This window comes from Schistocerca gregaria, chromosome 1 (assembly GCF_023897955.1).
Source record: "Schistocerca gregaria isolate iqSchGreg1 chromosome 1, iqSchGreg1.2, whole genome shotgun sequence".
In the NCBI taxonomy this organism is placed as follows: Eukaryota; Metazoa; Arthropoda; class Insecta; order Orthoptera; family Acrididae; genus Schistocerca; species Schistocerca gregaria.
In genome coordinates, this window is record NC_064920.1 from 746822448 (window position 1) to 746835848 (window position 13401).

A 13401-nucleotide genomic window follows, 5' to 3' on the forward strand; every position below is an offset into this window, starting at 1 on the left:
CATTATTAACCGGTATTTCACGAAAGTTGGGAAACAAATTTAGCTGTGTTTAGAGAAAAATTGTAAAATATCGCAGAACTCTCAGAGTTGCGACGTTTCAGGTCGAGAAATCTAAATTTTTTAAACACTATTTCAGAACATTGAGATTTTTGAAAAAATTTAAAAAAGCCACGAGTATCTCAAGCACTAAATTTCCAAGCATAGAATCAGAAAATTTAGAATTGTACTCAGAATTGGAAGAAAAAATAGGTTTCCAGTAAAAATAGTCAAAAAAAAAAAAAGAAAAACCGAAATTGCGCAATTTTCAGTCTTACATCTTGACATCCAGGACAGAAATCCTATGTGTTACAGATTCATTGGAAGAAACTTGCAATAACACAATTGCGAAATAGCTCTTGTGTACTGTCTGAGGAGTTTTTACAGTATATTTATTGGGGAAACAGTAGTAAAGATAAGTTACTAGAAAACAAGGCAATTGACCAGAAAGCTAGAAAGGTAGAAGCAAACTTGTAAACTGTGTTTTACCAGCAGTTAATTATTTGGACGTTTTAGAAAAAGTAGAAAAGTGTATGATGATGTCTACTTTCAAAACAGTTGTTTTAAGGCAGAAAAGATATATTCTGTGAATTTTAAGACACAGAATAACTTGAGAACTCGGAAGAAATAGAAATACATGAGAGAAGGAAACATGAACCTAGATTAAACTAAGTGTGTAAAGAACGTAAACAATGTACAGAAGAAGACCTACAGTTGATGAAACATGGGAGGAACTCAGAAATTACTTTAACGAACAAGGTATAAATCCGTTGCAGCTAGAATTCACAGTATAGATTGAAATTCTTCATAAAATTATCGGGACGTCCACGTAAAACTGGACAACTATTCTGCACAAGTATAGCTGACACTTTCCTACTGTTTTTTGAAGGACCTAGTTTACATCCACCCATTTTCACTAATTTAGCCGTTATTGAGAAGACTCATTACTGCAGCTATAAAGCACAGCACACTTGTCTTACATGAGTACTGAAAGTAAAATACAGCCTTAATGTCTGTCATACTGGAAAGTGATTCATATTGAGAGCGTCTGAGGATATTGCAAATTTTCAGTTTTCTCTCTTTGAGAAGGTGGTAATTTTCGCTGTAGGTATGACTATAAAATTAATGAAATTGCCAATTAATGTGTAATGAGTATGTACTTGTAAATTGTCTTGCTGTGGAATGCACTGTTTTTTTTCACACACTTGAGTATAACTGTAGTCTCGTCAATGTGCAGGTGTCTCCTCCGCTAGCTCTGGATGGTGTGACCATCTCCACGGTGAAGCTACCGGCGCAGGGACAAGAGACAGAAGACGGAGCTAACGCAGTCGCCGCTGGCTGGGGCAAACTGTCGGTAAGCAAAGCAACCACCTGTCGGAAGGGTGAATCCAGCTACACTGTGAAAGATGGCAGAGAGACTTGTCACCATATTACAGTCGCAGGTCCTAAATATTGTTTCCTGCTACTTCTCTGGAGTCAGTGCGCTCCGTTAGTAGCTGACTGCACATCTGGATACTTATCCACTCGTTTTCAGTACCTAATATCGCTGATTAAGTTACTGATTCCAGCCGTTTAGCAAATACTATCTGATTTTCTTTTTTATATGGCTACTCCGAGTTCCAATAGACAAAATGATGTAATACGTAAGACAATGTTCGCTTTCCCACTTTCATTTACTATTTCTATTATTTATTTGTATTTCATTCCCAGTTTCAGCAACCATTACAATAGCTTTGAAAATCTCATAATACTACTGTATGTCGGTGACAAATTTTAGATTATTCTATGTATTAAACACTTCATTCGGAATCCTGTAAACAATATTGTAACATTTTTCTTCGCTATGTATATCCCTCTGCTTGCCAGAAAATCTGTGTAATGTTTCCTACCAGTCGTGCCTCTCAGGGTCGTGTTGTTTGAATTGACATAGGCTGACTCTATTTTCACTGATTATGGCTTGAACCTCCATTTTGTTTGTTTAAAATTGACATTTTTAAAAACACAATTTTATACCTATACTAGCACCTTTTTAATTACAGTTTGTTCTCATTATACACCAAGTGTTTTTATAATACAGCTCTCATAGCAAATTTGCGCAGGGTCTACATATAATAGCAGAATGTTCCGAGGATGCAGGTTTGCTGCTCTTATAACATGTAATTCGTCTGTTTCTTTTTTTTTTCTCTGCACAAAATGCTCATGTTCTCCTTTTCTTAGCTGGAAGTTTTTCTGCCCTTTCTGGACCTGGTGCTACTAAAGATGTCATTGACTTCCTTGTTCCTACTAGTTGATTTCTCAAATTGAAGGCGAAAGGCCAACGTCTAATATTTTATCGGTAGTCAGCAACATCAAATTTACGTATGCGTTCATTAAGGTTACATTGATCATTTTGAAGAAATTTACCAATGACCAGCGCCCTATGTTTTTCTTCACACTGTAGCAACACTTCTTCTGGTCCATGGTATCGATGCCGATTTTCGCGGCATTGCATATTATTACAAAAAATAGTAGTGAGCACATCTTAGGTAGGCAGTCCCCTAGAACTTAGAAGTACTTAAACCTAACTAACCTAAGGACATCACACACACCCATGCCCGAGGCAGGATTCGAACCTGCGACGGCAGGCGTCACGCGGTTCCTCACTGAAGAGCCTAAACCGCTCGGCCACAGTGGCCGGCTCTTATTATTACAACCCTAGGTTTCTTTACTCCTGATAGTGATACCATTGGTTGGTCATGAAGAGAGCTAAGGACGTTAACAACTTTGTTCTTCTTGGCAACATAAGAGTCTGTCATAATATTTGGTAGGGCGTACTTCACATAGTTTAGCCGTGACAAAACCGTCAGGCAGCTCACCATTCCTTTTTCGGATATTACCATGTGATGTCAGCTTTTTTGACAACAAATAATAAGCTAAGCCGAGACACGTAAAAAAGAGACACACATACAGGCGATACGAGTACCTTCTGACTTCAGTCTCCAGGGTATTCACTATATTATCTCCAAGTTGCACGGCTCTGGTTTCTTCCTCTTCCCAGAAATATACTTTAATCTTCCAGCAACAACACGTTGTACTGTCACAAACTGCCCAGAACGTTATTCCTTATCTCCCAGATTTTGATGGAATGTATTAACGAAAAGACAGCGATCTCGAAATACGATTAACTGTTTATCCAAGGACATCGGCCTTCATGGAATTGAGGCTTCCGTCAGGGTACTGATGAAATCCTCTCGGGAGATCAACCGAGTGATGGCGTCGTCTTGTCGTAAAGTTTCCATGAGTTTCGCACCCATCATATTCAAGCGAAAATAATGGATACAAAAGTCAGCGAAACGTTGCGACAAGACGACGCCACTACTGTACTGATCATCTGAGAACGTTTCATCATTAGATTACGTCGAAAAACCCTGAATCACATATCACTTGGGATACTTTCCCACATCTCGGAAACATCTCTGATTTTTTTACAGTTTACCACTTGACCTATGTTCACATCGGGTTGCTGCAGTGCCAAAGTGCAACACGCTCAGAATAGGACAGGAGTGGTAGGCCATTCTTAACACCCCAAGGCTGAGTGATGTCTTCATTTCTTGACTTGTAAACACCAGTCAGCATCGGAACGCCAAGTAAGTTTTGAATTCCATGCAAATGTATATCCACCAGTCCTTGTAGACGATTAGAGCTCCTTTGTTGGTCCACACACACACTTTCTCGATGAGGGGGACGCGAAAGAAGAACATTAAACAAGACTCTTCATTATCACAGTTTCTAATCGAACACCTTTTACGTCCCTGGCATTCTTTCAATACATCCTTTTTGCTCTGCCTGCCAAAACATCCAGCCCCAGGGGCTGTATCTCATATTTCAACAGACTTTGCATTAAATTGTTCTTCTTTTTCGTAAAAGAATTCTTCATGGTCACTGTAGCCTTCGTGTTGTTCTGCGTTTTCAGCGTCCTCTACCTCATTATCATTGTCACTGGAAATTTCTAATTCACTAGTGGGTCTCCTGAATCAGAAAACTGCTTCAAAAATTCCCTTATATCCTCATCTGATAATCCTCCGTAACATTTTCACTTTGTAAGACAGACAACGGTTATGAAAAGTTGCACCAAAATAAAGATGTTCTTATCACAAGATGGGCTGATGAGTCATGAGAGAATAATAAGGCGAGTCAACAATAGCAAATGACGTAACAGACACTGTGGAGACACAAATCTGCTTATTTAAAAACTGTTTCTAACAGCAAGTGTTTGCTAGGTCTGTATGGGAGGAAACGTAGACAAACATTTTAACCCACAGCCATAGGTAAACTTTGGTAATTAGTTTTCAAAGTCGTTATTAGTATACGTCCTCAAATTTCAATAAAATAAAATGAATAGTTACTAACAGAGAAGCTAATAAAAACTGCGGACGGGTCTGTGAGGCACGATGGTAGTTACAGGGTTAAGAAACCTGAAGTAGCAGTAACATTGCTCTATAAATTTGGTTACACCTTCCCCATGAACAAAAATCATTCGTTTCACTGAACAGAAATATTTAAATTGTACTCTTTAATTACTATGCGAGTTCCATTGGTAAACTTCTTTGTAGGGAGATAGGGCCACCTCTCGCTTCGTTTGTTCCCGTCCGGTCTGATTTCGTGTAGAAGCCTCTCACATATATAATTTCCCAAGTAACATTGTAGTGTAGTTTCTTACGATGCTATTGGATATCAAATAACAAGCTGTAACTTTTTTAGCTTCTGTCATTCAAACTATCGCGAATCACCTGTATTTTGACGGATGATCACTTTCGATGACGTTCATTTCGTGATATTTACATTGCCAAACAAGTCTACTAGTATATTCAATTACATGGACCAAAAACAATACATTAGCAAATAGCAAGCTGATTTGATGATTTTGGTTACTACTTCAGGTTTTCTGTGTGTTTACATGGTCTTGAGCACAGATGTACCCAAATAATCCGTATCGTGACGATTTTTCTTGGTTAATCCATTTTAATTCAGTCATTTGCTCGACAGCAACCTATTCTGGGCAGAGTAAACAATGTCTGACTGCAAACAACGTCGGTTTCCAGTGCAATAAAAGGAGTAACGAAATTTATAACCTCAGTAATAGCACACTGAGAAATGAATCAAAATTTATATGATGTTGTCGAATTATGGGATAGAAACTTTCTTTCGTCAACGGCGTTTCAGTATGGGGAAAATCGACACTAAACGTATCGTAACATCCAAAATAATATTAATTACATAGATTTGGAATAACACGGTAAATAAATCTGCGTCATGCTAAATTTTAAGTAGAAGTAATAATGAATCATATACGACTTTAGGAGTGTAACTTTCATATTAAATACAGTAACGTCATCCCAGACGCAGAAAAGCAACGTCTTTATCGTGAGATGCAATAAACAAATAAACATGCATCTAGGGATGAGTAACATCCAATACTTGCTTACTGCTCTCCCACATTTCATTAAAGAAGCAAGTTGAGCTTGTGATATTTGTCACAATGTTTCGCTGGACATTCAACGTTCTTTTTGCAGTGTTAGTCACGGTACGACAAACCCTGTTACCACCGGAGCGTTTATATTTTTAAATGCAGTTTGCATACAGGTTGAAGCTGAACTCTACCGACACAATTTCGAGGCTTCCATAGGAACATTTTTTAGGGATTAGTGACAAGTAGTCTTCCGTGGGTCGTCATAGAGAAATAAAGTAATTTCGATTTACTCGAACTGTTACGTCTTTCACCTACGTTTCTGTGCAAACGCCTTCACAACAATGAAAAACTAGTAATCTGCAACACCTTCTACCAAGGAAGGATCCATATCCTCTTAGGTACCTAAGGGCAGATGCAAAAGTATTGTGGAATGGTCGCCGTGGTTGCAGCAAGAGGTTCGCATAGCATCTGTGCGAAGCTCTTCCATAGCTTTAGTGAACCTGTACCCAAGGTGCATATCCACCAACTCTTCAACAGTAAACCTATCCACACTTCTTTCTGTGTCACTGTTAACGTACAACTAATACTACCGAAAATAAACCTGAAACATGTTGGAGGAGTTCTGGATACATGCTTCAGATAGAAAAGTAAAATGACAGAATAGTGAGTATTACTTCTAAAGAAGAAGCAGCGTTGACATTTTCACTGTTATATAGATACTTTCTATGCAAAATATAATGGAGTAAAAAATCAAATGAAATGCGATTACTGTGTTGTGATATGTTGGAGATCATGGACTCCTTGTGCGAAAATGTTTAGATATTTTCCCTAGGAACATTTGAAATATTGTCGGTGGAGTTGTGGTTCACCCTGCGTTGACGAAAACAGCAGTAGACCTTTTCTATATGTAGTATTCTGTTTTCCGATATACTGAATGATGAAAGATGTGATCTGTGTTCTGCTTTCATATTAGATGCTAGACTGTACAAATGTAAATAAATATAACTAACCAAGGTCAGTGCAAAGAATTATATAAGAAGTTGTGGCAAATACAAGATCCAAAATTGAAGGACGAGGAGGGGAAACATCACATAATAGTACGATGGACTCAGTCACAAAGGAAGAACTGCCAATAGTTTTAAAAAGGATCAAAATAGGAAAGCTTATAGATCAGGTGATATTAACAAGAAAAATTTGAAATAGGCTTGTTCCTTTTGTGAGTTTAGATGTGTACATCTATTTAAAGATGTTGGTACTGGTGTGAAATCACAAACGCATTGAAAGTATCAGAAGCTATATCATTTCTTTAAGTAAAAGAAAAAATTGCGAAAATTACAGAAGAATTAGCCTCCTAAACATAGATTTTTTGAAAAATAGTCTATAATCGTTTAAGAATCATGTCAGACACTCTTCTAGCTGAAGGACAGTGTGGATTTTGCAAAGGCTGTTCACGCAGTCACAACATATTCACCATGAAAAGAAGTTTAAAGGAACGACGGGAATTCAGTTTAGAAACACTGATAGCTTTTATTGACCTCGAAAAAGCTTTTAACAGTGTAAACAGAAAGAAACTATGGGACATAAGGATTAAAGCTGCATATCTTCGACATGTTATTGATTCTATAAGAAGCTTACACAGGAACACAAAAATTATAAATATGTTGGTAACAATAAAACTACCAATAAGGAATTGAAACAAGGCTGCAGCCTGTCAAAAGTCTTATTTAATGCTCATATAAATTATTTTGGAAGAAACTGAAAATGAGCTATAAATTGCACGTTTGGGAAAAGCAAATATAACCTTCGAATGTCAACACAGAAAACTAAAAGCATGACTCATCACTGGAAATACATCATACACTCAAAAATAAAAACACCATTTGAGCTGACCTCTGACATTAATTTTCTAGAATGCGTTATAAATTATGACATGGACAGGGACACAGAAAATAAGATTAACAAATATCTGTCAACATGCAGGAGGAAAACAAAACATTGAAGAACAAAATATAGAAAGAAACAAAATTAAAATTTTATAAAACCATGGCTGCGCTTGTATTGTTATATGTTAGTGAGTCATGGATCCATAAAAAACGATAATTGCAAACTATAAGCAATAAAATGAGATTTTTAGGATAATGAAAGGCTTTATGAGAGAATACACTACAAGAAATGAAGATATTGGGAATGGGCTAGATATTTGTAACATTAATGGAAAGATTGAACAAAATAAAACGTTGTGGGAACCTTAACTACAAAGAATCAGTTCAGAGTGAATCCCACGTCTTGCTGTACTATACTAGTGGAAAGGAAGAAGGGATGTAGGAAGACCCAGAATGAGTTGGCGATGAAAGGTAACGAGGGAACAGGCACAAGTGCCTAAGGCTTGAAGTGCACAAGAAGAAGAAAACTGTGTTTACAGATTGGAAAGTGCGTGTTCGATATGAGGTCTACTCTGAAATTCATGAGCAAGATATATTTCTGGCCCAAAAAAATTATCATTTTTGCTTGCTTGGCTACAGAGACCATAAGGCTGTGTTTACAGAATCGACGAAACATGGAAATGTTATTTTGCACCATTGTTTGACTAGTATTGTTTGATGAATAGCACTTTATTTATCACCCTGTGTCTTAAACTGAAGCAACGTGGTTAAGTCAAAATAAACAAATAAAAAATAAAAAAATAAATCGTGAGATGCGGTGGAACTTTCAACTTTTCAATTAATTCTTTCTCTCTTCCAGTTTATTGTATGTTTGTGTTACATATGTTTAACTATACAGCCTGATGGCGTACGCAGAAGATAGGTGCAGACGATTATGCCCTTCACAACTGTAACTGTTTGATGTATTCTGTTATTTAAGGTAAGCGTTATTTTTGTGCTTTTTAATCATGTGAAGGTAAGGTGAAGAGTTCTGTAAGTAGCACATAGATGACGCTAATACCAATGAAAGTCTGTTTCTGCTACTGATAAGGAAGTGTGGTGGTTGTTTGGTAAGTGGGTGCTGGGAACAATATTAAGCAGGGTATTAATACAAAATTTTTGTTTGTTTATTCTTCTATAAAATGATAAATATAAAGCTGTTGGCAAACACATTTCCACATTTCATTATGTAAGAGGGCTTTTTAGAGCAGTTTCCACAAAATATATAAACTAGCACTAAGGAAATTCACTGTAGTAATGGAGTATCAACCAGAACTGGTGCAGTTTTGTGAAGAATACACCTTTACCTTTTACCCAAATGAATACAGACTCATTTACAGATATTTTCCTCCTGTTCCGTGTATATAAAGACAAAGAAGAAGGTGACATATACGCTGATTTACCAAAGTCTTTATTAGCAAGTTCAGCCATATGGTAGGTGCGAAAAGCAATAATGTCTCTGTCCACAAAACTTTCAAGTGCAGGAACATTTGGTACTCCTGTACCTCCACGAACAATAGTTACAGTAAACCATCCGTTACCATGACCAAATGAATCATTAATATCTAAACTAAAATTAAGTCGGCAACCACAGAAAACAGAAGGTCCGTCCAGCAAGGCTTGAGCAGCGACAGACTTGATTGGTATACGATTCTTCTTGTCTCCAGCTGTTGTAGCAAACTCAATGTTCTCGATGGTTTTGTACACTGTCTGTTTAGAACAGTAAATATGGTGGCCTTTTTAATTCAAATGTGCCGGTCACTCTCTTTAAGGTGTTCCACGTGTTGGACATTTAAAACAGCAATCAGGGATGAGAAAATCGAAACAGTGTGCACGACACTGAATGATGGACGATTGAAAGGGTAATGAAACGTATGAGACAATAAACAAATTAGAAGCATTTCACCTGAAGACTAACCAGGAGCGTGTTTTGCAAATGCAGGTCTCCTATAATAAAGCTTCACCGAAGGAAAATACGAAAACGCTTCTGCCGAAAACTTTTGGGACGTTTTAAAAAATCATGGGGCTGGAACTGTATCCATGTTATCTCTGTGGATGAAACTAGACCTCAGAAACAGCAGGTGTAGCAATGGACACGAGCCGATGGCCCTGCACCAAAAGACATGAAATTTTGTTTCAAAGAGTAAAACAGTAAATGGAAGTACTCCGTATCAATAAGGACGAAAGAAACAGCGTATTGAGTCATAAGCAAACGAATTTCATAAGGACTACAGAGACACGCACAAAGTCACTTTGGTAATGGGAATGCTGAGGAATATGAAATACAAATTGCGATAATATCCACACAGTTGACTAGAGATCGAACCATGTGACTTAGATCCCTGCCCACGTCTGAAGATCTTGTGGCTGCCTCTATTTTTGAGTCCAGAAATTTCTTTGTGGCAACTGTTGATATATATTTTGTAGTACACGACAGTAGGAGAATCTGCTTACTGCAAAAACTTTTGTCACTGTCCATAGAGTGCTAACGTAGACTGTTTCAATATATAAGAGTAAATTTTTAACTAAAACGATTAGTCTTTTACTTCAAAGTCAACGTATGTTATCCTTGACATTGAACGTTATTATATGCAGAATTTAAATTATATTTTTTTTTGTAGTACGAATATGGAAACGATACGCTGGCACCATGGCTTCAGAAAACCAACGTAACCATCATCAACAACCAGGAGTGTCAGATCGGCTACAAGTTTAATGGTATACTGCCGCAGCACATTTGCGCAGGAGACCGTTATTCTGGGACTTGCGGAGTAAGTAATTTCCAATTCCCTTTTACTTTTATAATTATGCATACGGACGTTTCTGGCAACTATGAGGCCAATATTTTCTGTTTATACTGAGAGGGGATTTACTGACATCTCTTAAAATTAAATAAGCGTAGCTGGAAACAGTATTCTCGAGATTATCGTGACCGCTCTTATTTACGGGACGTCCATTTCACTCCAACGAAATGAAAAAATAAATAAATAAAGATCGGTCAAATAATGACGAACAGAAGATGTAGAACTCACAAATTGCACGACTGTAAGACAATGGTAGCACGTTTTTCCTATTTATGTATACTGTATTTCTATACTGCATGTTTTGTATGTATGTATGTGCTCGTGTATGTATTTATGTATAAATGATAGGACGTACGTGCAAGGAATACAAGCACTTACAGTGGCGACGTTTACAGCTTCAACTCACCAGCTGTTTTTGTTTCGTTGCCTTGGTAACGACCCAGTTCATACTTCACATCAACTATACAATTACAAATTTAATATAGATCCTCCAATACCAGCCTCCAAAACTTGTTTTTTTTTTTAATTTTCTTTATCGATCGCATTTACATCTGCCATACGTACCAACAAAATAGCTGAAGACGGGGTCACATACATGTACAACTCCATATAAACTCCTCAAGCCACTTTACAACGCACAGCTAGTTGGATTTTGTAAAACACTGGCGATTTTGTGACGAACTGCAATCACATATGCTTACGCTTTTTTCTGGGTCATCGGTCTTTTGATTCATTTGATGCGGCCGGACACAAATTCCACTCCAGTGCCAACAACATTCAGAGCAGATTTGCAACCTGCAACCTCAATTGATTGCTAAATGTATTACACCCTTTGTCTTCCTCTACAATTTTTACCTCTATACCACTCGCTACAAACCAAGGGAGTTATTCCTTGATGTCTTAATAGATGTAATGTTGTCCTGTCCCTTCTTCTTGTCAGTGTTTTCCAGGTATTCGTTTACTCGCCGATTCTGTGGAGAACCTCGTCGTTACTTACCTTATCTGTCCACCTAATTTTCAACAGTCTTCTGTAGCTCCTTATCTCAAACGCTTCGATTCTCTTGTGTTTCGTATTTTCCAAAGTCCATAATTCTCTACCTTACAATCATGTGTTCCAAACTTACATTTTTAGCAATTTCTTTCTTAAATGAAGGCCTATGTTTGATACTAATAGCCTTCTGTTTTGACCAGGAATTTTCTTTGTGCCTATGATGGTCTGTTTCATACATCCTTCTTGCTCCATCCATCCTTCGTTGTTTTCCTATCTAGATAGCAGAATTGCTTGATTTTGTGTATTTCGCGATCCCCAGTTTTGATAAGTTTTTTGCTGTACTCATTTCTACAACTTATTGGTCCCGTCTTTCTTCGATTTACTCTCCGTCAATATTCTGCACTCATTAGACTGTTGGCACCATTCGACAAATTCTGTAATTCTTGTTCACTTTTAGTGGTGATAGCAGTATCATCAACGAATACTTGAGTACTGGAATATTGCTCATCAGTGTGGGATCCGTACCAGATCGGGTTGACGGAGGAGATAGAGAAGATCCAAAGTAGAGCGGCGCGTTTCGTCACAGGGTTATTTGGTAACCGTGATAGCGTTACAGAGATGTTTAGCAACCTCAAGTGGCAGATTCCGCAAGACAGGCGCTCTGCATCGCGGTGTAGCTTGCTCCAGGTTTCGAGAGGGTGAGTTTCTGGATAAGGTATCGAATGTATTGCTTCCCCCTACTTACACCTCCCGAGGAGATCACGAATGTAAAATTAGAGAGATTCGAGCGCGCACAGAGGCTTTCCGGCAGTCGTTCTTCCCGCGAACCATAAGCGACTGGAACAGAAAAGGGAGGTAATGACAGTGGCATATAAAGTGCCCTCCGCCACACATGGCTGGGTGGCTTGCGGAGTATAAATGTAGACGTAGATGTAGATGCAGAATTATATCATAACATTCTGTCACCTTGAAATTTAATTCCACTCTTGAACCTCTCTTTTATTTCCGTCATTATTTCTTCGATGTACAGATTGAACAGTAGGGGCGAAAGGCTACATCCCTGCTTTACTCACTTATTAATCGGAGCACTTCGTTCATGGTCGTTCTTTGTTATTACCTCTTGATATCGTACGTATACACCCTATATGAGTCCCAGCTATCTTGTCCGCCCAAAATATCTCTGGAACAATAACAGCTATTGGAAAACGATTTTCACCGGTATCAATGTAGGGATGGGTCCCATGAATGTACATATTTGGAAACATTCTAAAACGAAAGCATATGTGTTTTTTAACACAAACCTATGTTTTTTAAATGGATCTCCTATATTTTTTCTTCAGCAATCCATAGCATGACAAGGCACATACACAATGGCGTTGATGGCATCGCAATGTTCCCATTACATCCCGAGATATTAAGACGCGAAGTTGACGCTTGAAATACCAGACATGCGCTGCTAGCGCACGTCCTGAGGCTCAGGCGTGAACCCCATACTGCCCGTAATCGCGATGTGATTGACATGCGTAATCACACTTCCATACTTATCAAGAGGTTCGAAACGAATAATGCGGTCTGCTGCCATCCTGCATTAACGTCGTAAATTCCAGCAGGTATTTATCCCATAGGCTATGGGTGATGCGGTTCTGTAACATATCTGTGAACCGCAACGTTAGTCATAAAGTTAACTTCGCTTATCGTTAATTCGTTACTAAAAAGGTAATGCCGTTCAACGGTAAAACTTTACTTTACTGTAGATCTTACGCAAGTGACAGTTAATCATTCAGTCGTAATAGTAAAATTCATGTTGATGGTTTTAGTGAAACGAGCAAGAGTTGTACCGTTGTTTAGGTAAAAATATTTTGATTTGGGAAGTTCAGGTAGAACATAGAAGATGAATGTAAACATGTTTTAACCAATTAGTTTCATTATTATATAATTATCAATGTTATGTTTATCTAATGCGTTAAATGACAAATTGTTGCAAACAAATGTTTCTTAACATCACTGGGTAATATGGCCCTTTGTAGAAACTTCAACTGTGATACCAGCACTACATACTAAACATAGCGTTCACATCTCATGCCCAAAGTGATGCCCATTGGCTTGCATACATAGGGTCACTCTGCGGATGAAGGATGCCTTACTTCGTGCTACTGTTTCCTCTTTGATGGCTGTACAAGCATAAATAATGCGTTGCTT

At 38.0% G+C, this 13401-nt stretch overlaps 1 long non-coding RNA gene across 1 annotated transcript in view; it reads left to right on the top strand.

Moving 5' to 3' along the window:
- Window positions 1-1290: 1290 nt before the first annotated feature.
- Window positions 1291-13401, top strand: part of LOC126303801 (uncharacterized) — a 30869-nt gene continuing 18758 nt past the window's right edge. Inside the window, exons 1-2 of the long non-coding RNA XR_007553156.1 lie at window positions 1291-1390; window positions 10029-10178. This is a non-coding gene — a long non-coding RNA (uncharacterized LOC126303801). The remainder of the gene's footprint in view (window positions 1391-10028; window positions 10179-13401) is intronic.